This window comes from Aulostomus chinensis, chromosome 12, assembly GCF_037954235.1.
Source record: "Aulostomus chinensis isolate RoL2024-O1b breed Wild chromosome 12, RoL_Achi_v1.0, whole genome shotgun sequence".
In the NCBI taxonomy this organism is placed as follows: domain Eukaryota; kingdom Metazoa; phylum Chordata; class Actinopteri; order Syngnathiformes; family Aulostomidae; genus Aulostomus; species Aulostomus chinensis.
This window is the reverse complement of record NC_141331.1, coordinates 3,916,527-3,928,716: the sequence shown is the minus strand read 5'-3', so window position 1 is coordinate 3,928,716 and position 12,190 is coordinate 3,916,527.

Sequence of the window (12,190 nt, the reverse complement as noted above, 5' to 3'; positions counted from 1 at the left end):
ATAATGGCAATGAAGAGGAAAACAAGCCATAAGCCCCTTTCACACTGCACCAAAAACGCGAGTCAACGCGGGTTTTTCGGCATTCTGAAAGGGTCGACTCAGCATTTCGACCTGCATCGACCGACTCGCCAAGCAACCTGCAGTGTGAAAAAGGCAACCCGTGTCGTCTCAGGTTTCACGCAACCTTCCTGTCGCCTCCTGATTTTGTCACTGTGCCGCCTGTCAGGCTTCGCCTGTAGCTTCTTCAGCTCCCTTCCAGATGAGCCACACCTTCAACCTCCTCCGCTGCATTCGCGCTCAGACATTTTCCAATCTGCACCTTTGAGTTTGTATGCTTTGCAAAAGAGACAACACAGCAATGCACGCAACCACAATGTGAACGTTCGACTCTGCGATGTCCGCATGGTCGTTTGTTTACATCTCGGTGTTCCGGCGCACGTTTACGTGAAATGCTGACGTGGTCAGCGCGATGACGTCCGAGAGAGAAAAACACAGGCACGCAGCCCTCACAGCGGGACTTCAGACCTGGGTCTTCTGGAAGCTTGAATGCCCCTGATGCCGAGCAAACGCAGTTCCAAAACGGGCGTTGACACGCGTTTTTAGTCTTAGGGTAATAGTCTTGCACTGTGTATATTCCAAACCTCCAAGCATTCCATTGAGGGAATAGGGAGCGATAAAGTTTCTGTGACGCTCTGTTAGCGAGAAACCTGGTGCTTGGCTGGCTAGCTGAGCTATGCTAGGCTATCATTCCCTTGAAACGTTAGCGCTCGGCTACAGAAGACTGTACAGTACACAGTGCAGTTGTCTATCCATGCAGTCGGGTCCACGATCCCTTTTCCTTTCAGAGCACAAGACTACCGGCACCTCACTGTTGGCTGATACAACTGACAATTCTCTCGACTCTCCTCACCGAACTTTTGTGAAAGGTTGTGCATAAACAAAGAAACAAACAAACTTGACATGATGAGATTTTGTTTGTTATTGTTAAGTTATGACCTTTCATCCTTCTCCGTAAGGATGTCTCCCAGATATAAATGGCTATCGATGCCGGTGGGCCAGCTTCGTGCCAGCTAGGTAATTATTTACAGAGCGGAAGTGTGATCCTTTATTAAATAAAACAAAATGAATGTGTAGATACTCCTTGCACCTGTTTTGAGTAATTATTCACTGTTCACAGAGTAATTAAGTTTTGTAGTAAACCTAACCCGCACTGTTAGGTTTTGATTAGCATTACAACAGCGAAGTAGAGTTTTCCTGCCAGAAAGACGAATTCTTTCCATCTGTTTATCCCACAAAGAACCTAATAAGGTTCCCCGAATGATTTGATTTGTCTTTACCTGGACCGCACTCAGACACTGTCGTCTCAGTCTTATTTCATAAGAGTATTAACACTATATACCTTCAACATTCTGGACTCTGAATCATCACACCTGCAGTCCTTAATAAAGTGAAACAATTGCCAGAGGTGTTGGTGCCGTGCATGCCAAGAAAACACTATGTAATTACTCTGACCTCAAATTGCTTTAGAATGCAACGCTTCAGTTGGAAGTCAGTATTTACGACCCTGGCACTCCTGAGCAATGAAAGCCGGACTTTTTTTTGTTTTTTTTGTAATCCATATGTTATCAACACCGTATACTGAGCCGTAAACTAGAGAAATGTATTTTTGAGGAGCCTCATTTAAAAGCAAGATAAGATATATGATCGCTGCCAACTACAAACTGGTGGTCATTAATAAAGTTCTGCTGTTTTTTGGCTGTAATTCTTTTGAAATGGAGGCTTGGAAGACTTTGAGTAAGTGCAAGAGGACTCTGAATGTTTGTCTCGTAGTTTACTGCCCCTTGCCTGCTGATTTATTGCTCCCTCCTTCTTTTTTCCTGCCTATCACCCGGGTTTTTGGACAGTACCCTGGGGAGTGGGACAGGATGACGAGGCACTGGGTAAAAAGGGGCTTAATTTGCAAGGTCACCTTGTTTTGAATGGGGGAGGGGTTAATACCCTGAATAGTGAGGTGTCTAGTAGTTATTGTCAGGGGTCTCTCAGTCACTGTGATTCACCCCCATCTTTATTTCCCTCCTTGACGGAGCGTGTTCTAAGGGTTATCTGTGGATCCTTTTACAAACCTCCCTGTGCTTTTGGTGCAGTCAACACCAGCACCTCTCGGTAACAAGGTCAGGTTACAGTTGGAACAGACTGCACGTGGGACATACAAAAGAAGCCCCAGTGCTTATAGGGAGGAGGGGTAAAGAGTTACCATGGAAACAGACAGCCCTACCCCCGAAGCAGATGGTGGTGGTGTGGGTATCGGGGGCTGGGTGGAGTGATGGCGGGACCCGGAGATTTTCACTCCTGGTTTTCCCTCCTGAATCGACAGCTTCTGTTTAAAACTAGCAGGTGTGAAATAGTTGGTCCGTGTGTGTGTGTGTTGCAAGACAGTCGTCTCTCATTAAACTGCCCACACTGTTGCTTATCTATTATCGGCCACATTTTGATTGTTTCCATTCATTTGTAAACGTGACTTGTCATTCTTTGTTTGTTTTTTATTATTATTTATGCCTTCGCTCCTTTGCTGTAAAACTGATACACAAATGGAATTTCTCTGAAACAAGATGTTTCAAAGGGATTACACAGATATTTATGGAAAAAATACTTGAGTAAATGATAAGCCCTGTTTTTAAATTGTTTCTTGTTTAGATTGCAAGTCCACCAATCAAATGCGTCCAGTATTTCCTGCCTGGCAGGCAGGCATTTTTACCAAATACACCAAAGAAAAAAGGTTTTATGAATCCATTCTAACTACAATATATTCTTACTAAATCCAGCCCACTTCAGACTTGGCATTAGCATGGGTCTTGGGTGATAAACATGTACATCATCTCCATGGACCACATGCGCTGTAAGACATGGCACCATATTTCCCGTGTTTCTGGAATCATAGCCAGCGGGAACAGAGCTGCATTGCACATAAATCTCACTTCCTGACCTGGTAAATGCTCGCACCCGTGAGTGTTAACCTCCCTGTAGGTATGGATCATCCTGTGCCAGGGTCATGAGTCCATTGTAGGATTGCAATCGTCTACAGAATGTATTGTATGTCACACCGAGGGTCCGTTGCCTTGTAGCGTTCGGATGCGCAACCCCTTCCTCCCAGTCTCATTTTTCAGCAAGCCTGATCTGGACTGACTCCCTGAGCTGTAGGGTGACTAGTTTGTACCCCTGGGGGCTCCCTTGAATCAGAGCCTAAACTCGCTAACAATACACAGTGCTTGATTGGGGCTCCACACGTACGGGACTTCGGGGGGTTAAACAGGCTCTGGCATGGTGTGGATCGCCCACTGTGATGAAAAAAGCCAAAACAATACTGGGTCTGTTCCTGGGCATGCTCCAGACAAACCAAATCACCCAAGAAATTTGACGCACCCGCTATGTGTCTCTATGGGCTTTCTGTTGTGAAATTGTAACACTATGATGCCACTGGCCTCAGGAATGAGTACATCTGCTGACCCACAGGATGGCAGTTGAGTCACTGGCATGTTACCATTTCACTGCTAAAAGAATGTGGACAAATGCAACCAAGAAAATCTCTGGCTGAGGTCCCAGATCTCAGTGTGACTTGGGTCAGTGTGTGTCTACGCTGTCCACTTGCAACTGGATTTCCCAGGACGCAAGTTAGCACCCGGTCTGAACAGGGCCCAAGGGTCTACTTCTACTCTAGTTGTGTTTTCTAAGTTCAGTCCAAAAGATCGTTCAATATACACAAACATGGATATTGCACAAGAGAGACTTTTAGCCCAGCAAGCCACTGAATGACTCTGGAGTTCTTTTCATTCATCAAAGTCAGATCAGTGCAATGTCACATCACACAAATACCAACCGACTTTCACACAAGAGGAAAGCAGCAAACTTTGTTGTCCTACGTGAGGGTAAAGGGCAAAGGCAACCCTTTAAAACAAGAAAAAGTGGGCACTTCAAGGGGCAGGAAATGTGGTTATTGAAGACAGCCTCTGCCCCCCCACACACACACACGCACACACACAGCTGCTGCTGCTTACAAAACATCCCTCCCTTACATTTTCATCTTCCATACAACATGATTCATTGTCAAATGTTGTTGTTTTTTTTTTACTGAATATGAACATGTGTAACAGAGGAAGGTGAACACAGGAATGAATAAAACTCATCAAAGAAACGCTTTGTTTTTCAGCTGCTGTTTTTTTTTTTTTTTTTTTTTTTTAAAGAGAAACTTGTGTTAAAAGCCCGGACTAGTTTAATTAAAAAAAATAATAATAATAATCTGCTGTAAATGTCAGAAGTGACTAAATGTATGGGAGTTGTGACTCTCACACTCTCTACTTATCTGTGTGGATCCTCCCCCTTCAGAGCGCTACATGTTACTCAACTCTCCAGCTGTCTACATCTGGTCTGGATGTTTTGCAACTCTAGAGTCCAACTCTGTTTCCCTCTTGACTTCACTTTCAATTCCACCATGACACCAAAAAACAGACGCAATATCACTACGGACAGAAATCTCAGCTTAGTAGCTCTCATTGTAGATTTAAGTGTCCCACAAATACAGAAATATAAAATTAATAGTCTTTCATTTAAACCATTAAACCCCTCTGCCTTTTTGTCATCAACAGACTGTGCCAAGTGTCATAAGGAATAAAACACTTGGCAGCCATGTTGCTAGCCCTGAAGTGAGGTTGCGCGGAGAGGAATTATGGGCTGAATAAAGCTGCTAAGATCACCATTGATTCAGCATGTATAGCACCTCTCCTCTGGATGACGGGAAAATGAGAACATATATCAACGCAGCAAGTCAGACGCTGCAGAGGAAAACGTGATTTGTGTGTTTGGAATCATGGAGCCAAATCGGAGTTGCAGAGTCAACTTTGGGGGTGAATCATATGAATGTATTTTCTAAATTCTGTTTGCTACATAAAATTCCAGACCGAGGACAGCAAATGTTTCAACTCCGTCGTGACGCAGGTAACCGCAGGTGTCCTGACAAGGATGAAATCACGAGATGCTGAGGTGGGTAGCTTGCTCTATGCTTCTTGTCTTCCACATGTGTTTATTCCATCTGGCTCTGGCCTCTCGTGTCTGAGTGGTGATGTCATGAAATGAGAGGACTACACCACAGTCCGCACAGCAGTTCAAAGATAAACTTTCGGGAGACTCTGGAGAGTGCGTGGCTTGGACATATGACACATGTGCTTCTCATGCATGGGGAGAGTGGTCATGTGCTGGAAAGCTGGGACTGAAGTTATGAGCCACAGATTTAGGAGGAGGGGTGAATAAGCTGATAAGTCAGTGGTTGGTTCATCCCTGAGATGATCTGGACCCCGCACCCATTTAGTTTGGCACCTTCCGGTTTGGTTCTTCGAAATGATTTTTATTGGGATTTAAGCACACACACTTTAGTCTCTTCTGAGAGACAGCACTTGCCTTTGTTATTTTGTGTTTGTAAATGGCTCATCAGCTCCCCAACGGGCCACCTCACACCTGACTAGGATGAGTAAAAGTAGTTTCCTTCGGCACCAAGAAGCTTTCATTGTTTCCGTGGTATATATGTCATTGTGTGTGGAGCTCTGAACGTTTGTTGTATTTAGGTCAGAGAACACTCGAGCTGGAAGCACGCTGAAGATTTCTTCATTCATCCGTGTTTTCATTTACGTCGGTGCTAACTGGAGGTAGTGAATGCCTTCTGCGGGATCATTTGACCCGGGGTTAGATGCTGATTAAACACTGGAGGGAAAGGCCTGATGCGGTGGAAAAGTCGCCGTCAGGAAATCTAGGAAACTAAACAAACAAACACCCAGGAAATTCTCAGATGTAAACACAGAAACAGCCTGTTGCTTCTTACAAGAATTTAGTGCAGTCCCCGAGAGAGGGAGCTGCCTATTATCACCTCTTTGTCCCTTTACACATGGAAATAAGAGTGCAGGGTGTGGAGGAAAACCCAATTCATGCAAATGAATCATCCCATTCAGAGTGAAATCCCGACGGTGATATCAGATGCAGCTATCTTGAGCTTTCTGAGCTTCTCGCATTTACAACGCAAACAGAAAGTCAGAGTTAAGCTTTGTATGAGGAAGAAAAGGGATGTGATTGAGAAGTGAGAAGTGGGCCATACCGAGATGGTAAATAGGCTCCCTCTCCTACTTGGCAGTGCTCCTTTCAGTCGCCAATATTTACCTTAAAAGTACTCAAAGACTTACACAAGGAGACATTGATATTCACCACGAGGTCAGCTAGTAATTCGCTGACAGCAAATAACGGTGGAGAAAAGTTGGTGGAGTCGGTCTGAACCTGCTGTTCATGAACAGAGCTGTGAGACAACTTCTCGTCGTTTGCCTCCCTAATGAATTCTTTGGACGAGCGAGCAGTGACAGTGTGACATTGACCCTGATGTAAAAGTTAAGTAGTTTTCTTTATGGGGTGTCTAACCAACTGTGAGCTGTTAATGTGAGTGTGAGATTGTTTCCAACTTTGCTTGTTACACTCATCTCACTGTCATTGTCTGTTCTGGCCGGAGGAAACTGCCCACCAGCGGATCTGCAGCTCCCTCAATGACACCCTCTGACTAAGATGACAAATCTCTCCTTCTCTCGTCGGATGAAAACTTCCCCTCGGCAGCTAGAACTGTCTACTAGATGCTAGGTTCCTTTATTACCGTGACATTTGGAACTAATCATTTAGTATGCAGTTTGCTAGCCAGCGTTCCCCCGAGGGTTACAGCTCTGCTTCTCTTTGCTGTGGCTGAGAAAAATTGTTCCTAATTTTGAGATTGTTACACTTTATCAATCACTAGGAGGGCAGAAACTATCCAGAAGACGTTTTTTTTTGTCATTAAACAGTTGGGAATGGAAAAAAAAAAACGGTGGCTTTTATTCGGGAGTTAAACGTGACAAAACTTGTGCAAAAACGTGTTAAAATGTAAATCAGATTCAGCGTGAGTGTGGTGGAACATCAGGAGTGACAAGACTGGAACAAACTTGTCATGGACAAGCATGTCACGACAAAACGAGTTCAATGAGAAAATTACTTGCAAGTCAAAGAAGCTGCTGGGAGGGGAGTTGGACCACATCCCAAAAAGCAATCGCAGCAACACTATGACAAACACAGGTGTTTTTTACTTCTTTTTTTTTCTCACAACCCACAGGCCAAACGGCACCTTGGCCTCATCACAGTTCATCTTCTGTTCGTATTTGGATGGTTTACATTCTGCGAATGTACCTACCTTTGACCATCATGTATGTCCGCAAGCATTTCTTGAAGAATGCCTGCGTGAACATAGCACATCATCCTGGTAGTTATTGTGTAACCCTGCTTCCAGAAGCTGCAGCAACAATTGTTCAATGTTTTTCTTATTTAACTTGTTAATCCTTCCATAACCGGCCGTCTCCCAAGAGAAAACCACTGTCATCAACGATTTACGCACGAGAGTTTGCATGTAACTGCGGTTGGATTTGCCATAGACCCGACACACAGGCATAAATCCTGGTGTTAAGCTCTCGTTAGGTTTAGCTACAAACAAAAACACTTGGTTAAGTTTTAGAAAACATTGTCTTTCTGGTAAATGTGAAATTCAGTAATGTGACCAGGATTCTGAGTTCTTCTAAGTTTGGTTGAGGAACAAAAATCAAGTTAAAGTAAGGAAAACATTGCGGTTCACATGAATGGGCTTAAATGTGAGGTCATCATAAAACAAGCCACAAACAGGATTCAAACGACCATCTTCCACTGGTATTTAAGGACAACATTAACCGTCCGCCACTCATTGTGTGACACCGAACTTGGAAACTTCTGTGCCAACAGGGAAAAAGTAGGCCAATTGCTTTATACAGAGTTGGTTTCATGGTGTCACCACATAATTTTACCCCACCATACTGACAAGGTCATTTCACGTATGTTCTATGGGCGCACAGTGGTAATGGTACAGGTACACTCCTGCAGTATCAACTCCATTCTCAGGTCAATATTTGGTTTTGACAGGGAGACGGGTCGATTTATTTTCTCTGGATAAAGCAGAACAGTGTTTCCAGGCCACTGATTGAATCTTGGTCTTGGGCCCTTTCTTTCCTCATGTCCTCAACTGAGAATTAGACTGTTGCATTATGGGATTTATTTGCTGTGAGACTGTTATATGCATGATTTATTTTCTGGCAAACAAAAAAGCAAAGCACTTGGCTGACATTCTTGCTCTGTCAGCATCACAAACATTGTTGAACATAATGTCCTTCAAGTACACTACGCGTGCTTTTTGAATGTGTAATCCATTACTGTCTTGTTTGCAAAAAAGTGTTTTATCAGCAAACGTTTGTGTAGAGAGATCAATACCGGCGACCATATAAATTAAATATTTTCAGCTGATTTACAACAACAGCACATATTTTAACCTGTCAGACTGATGAAGCTCACGGTTCGTTGATTCAGCTCCTCTGTAACTGTGCCCTGCCTGGTTTTAGTCCTCTGGCTGAATTAAGCAACTCAACCTTCTCATCTCTCTCGCGGGCCAAACCTTTTTCAAACACTCCTCCTCTCACACATAATCTAACCCTCTTGTTTTGTTAGTTTGGCTAAAGTTACAGTACACCTAAGGTACATTTCAGGCGTTTTTGTGACACCTTACACTTCAGGTGTGCCTTGTACTTGAATAATGACCCAAGAGGGAAGTTTGTATTACCTCTGTTCACAGAACTTGATATAAAAGATTGAGGTTCCAATCACTCTTATAAAAAGTTGAAAGGTTTTTCAACAAGGAGAGACGAGTCTTACATTGCTTTAAAATCAAAAATCAATCAGAATATGAAAATGGCCGTGAAGATCTGAAGGTAGAATAGCAGCGACGCCAAGATTTTAAAAGGACAACACATCTGCAGCGGCTGATATTTGTCAAACAAAATGAATATTTAAAGTTAAGTTGACTTGCCTTTAAATCTGTATGAAATCCATTCCCTCTTACTTTGTATCATCAAGTATCAAGCTTGGAATAAATCTGTACTTTTGTTGCTAGCACTTTGTTGGCAGAGGAGTTGAAAGTCCTCTTAGCTCCTCAAAGTATTTCAGTGTCTATTAGTCCATTGGAGCCTGTTTTTTTTGGTCTGAAAACCTGATATCCAGTTGTATAGTTTTAATAAGTACAATTACCTTTTAACTGGCGATGATTAAGTGAAAAATACGGAGATAATACCAGCTGAAATGTTCCATATGGTTTTCAACCGCAAGCTAACGTTCTGTTGCTGACTCACTTGCTATGTGAGTGGATGTTTCGGTCTTGTGCCAGGAAACAGAAAATCAATTAGCTTCATTGTTCATCAGTTCGCATACAAATACATTCATAATCTCAGAACATTACAGTGAAAGAGTTTAAAAACATTCCGTATACAAACCTGACTAATTTATAAAGATAAAACCTGTACAGCTTTACAAGTGCTTGTCGTCCAACGTTAGCTTAGCTCTGCTACTTGTTTGCACGTTCATCAGGAATTGCAGCCAACAACCCCAGGAGCTAAAGGGTCACTTTGTGAAAGAAATGCAGATATGGTGAGCCTTTCTCATCCACTTAAACCTACAAACTGGCCTCTGTTCTGGCAGAAACACACCAGCAGTGTGTGGGTTGGCACAACGTCTCCGTGGCTGCTTCCTGCTCCCAGAGAACAGGCCTGTTATTTTAGACTTGAAAATATCCTAAATGGTAAAGCGGTTGACCTTGAGTAAGACTTGGCTTTAAACATAAATGCTATGGTTGGTTTGTGTGAATCATCCTGAGTATACAAACCCCGAAGCCTCTGGCTCCTTATGTGGCGATCAACAGAAACAGCATTCACTAAAGTTTCTGAGACTAGACTGTCTGATTTCATCATGGACCAAACACCAGGACACTCAAACTGAAATTTAAAAGCCAAATATGCAGTTTTTTATCATTTAGTTAGAAAATGCCAATACACTGACTCGTGTCCATGCATAATCTCAGGTTTAGTTTGTTGTAATCACATCTTTTACACTCCAAATAACAAAACACCATTTATCAGCTGCAACTCATTCAAAATTCAGCTGATAGAATTCGAAGCAAAGCGAGGAAAAGAGAGTAAACACCACCAGTATTAGCATCAATCTAGTATTAGCACGCAACTTTCAGTTCGGTTTAATTTATAGAGCAGCAATTCAGTACAGAAGTTATGCATCAGCGGGTCCAAATTTACAGCGACCCGACAATTACCAGCAGGATAGATGTTGAAATACTTGTTTACACCCACCACCCTGATAATGTTCAATTTTCTGGTTGTTGTTCAAATTGAAGTGCTAAAGTTGCTTAATGCTGCTTTATTAAATGTGCCAAATATAATTGAAAAAGTATGAGAGGGAAAGCTATTGCACGCTAGAAACCCTAAGCAACCTCAGTTGGGCTAAAAGAGGATTCTTTTTTTTTTTTATTCTATTTTTTTCTAGCTTTTAATAATTAGATATTTATTTGATATTCCTGTACCCTCATCATGAATTTTTTAATCTTCAAATTGCTTTGATAAAGTTTTTCATGATTCTAGGTTTATTAAGGTTTGATGTTGCGTATATTTGTTTTAGCGATTTGCATTTTATGTTTTGAGGTTGTAGTGTAACAGGGTCAGTTACACACTGACAGAAATGATTATTTTTATTAATTACACAAAATTGTAAATAGTTATATTGTAAACCGTTTACCTGACATGAGAGCGGAACGCATGTCGCGAAGCCCCTGTACCCCCCCACGTACCCTTACGGGGGACACACCGCCCCTCATTGTGTGTCGTTCCCGCCTTCACCTCTTCCCCTTTTGCCGCTGCATGCTACGGGAGAGGTAAGCAGCACTGTGGTCGGGAACCCGTATTTCTGTTTTGCATATTGTCCATCACATGGGGGCTGATATCTTTGTGTTGTCTCACTTGTTTAGGGGCTAACTCCATGCTATGCGTGACGAATGTATGTTTTTGCCTCGTTAATGCCAGTGCCAAATAAAAGGAGGTCGCCTCTGAGAAGTCCTGGTGTCCCGACGTGATTCATCACACAACGCAGAGATCCACACCGGTTACAGTAGCAGTACAGTAGTAGTAATAAATTAGTAGTCGTAGTAGTAGCGGTACAGCATGACAACTCAGTCCATATGAGGAGTGAAAAAAAAAAACACATCCTGAGCGAAAAAATAAACCTTAGTTGCATTAAACACTTCACGTCAGTTTAGTCTAAAGCTAAAAAAAAAAAAGGAAAACTACATTGCATTTCAGTGAATTTGTAACTTCATGTAAAATAAATTCAACTTTTGTTGTGATTTGCAGGGATTATGGACACGGGAGGAACGATCCGTCTTAACCGGCGTCCCAACTCACGCACCCGTACCTGGTCACAGCAGGAGGGAAATGAACGAGAGCTGACACAGCTGCACGCTGTTGAAAACCCCCAGATCAAACCCATACATCCCCTATTTAGAAATCGACAGCAAAAATGTTTGTATTTGTTCCACCTTATCAATCAGCCTGGAACTCCTCCTCCACATCTGTTTGCGTTTAAAAGCACCATTGCGGTCCTATAATTAGAGGGCAGGAGAAAATGGAAAGCCTAAAAGCATATCGAGACACAACTTCCTGAAACAGAGATGCTGACTCACTGTGAGTGTCACGGAGTCCACAGGCTGAATTTCCTCTGCCAGCATTCAGTCAGCAGCATTGATTTTTGTCTCTGATTCACAATATTACGGAGGACATATTTTATCACAGGGGTCAGTCTGTGTCTGTTCCACTGGGGATGTCATACATTCCCACATAAGTGGTCACGGACTGCCTTATTACTGATAACATCCAGCCCCTCCTGGACCCCGTGAGGCTGACTTTTGTCTGTTTTTCAACACCGAGATGTGTGCTCCTTCTTTGGGGTTCCTTTTGTTCTTCCAGCACACTGAAACCCTCACGAAAAGCTGAATATTCATGTCGTAAATACAGAACTGAAAACAACAGAGAGGAGTTTCTCAAGCACGCTGGAGGTGACGGACGTTGTCAGAGGAACGCGCGCACCTTCTCTGGAAACAAGGCGCCGGTCTATTTGTCGAGCAGATGCCTGCATTTCTTGAACAATGCAGCGTTTTATTGTCCTACACTTAAAATGTTTCCGTCTTCCTTTACAAGCCGTTCTACTCCTCACAAACTTCAAAAGTTTT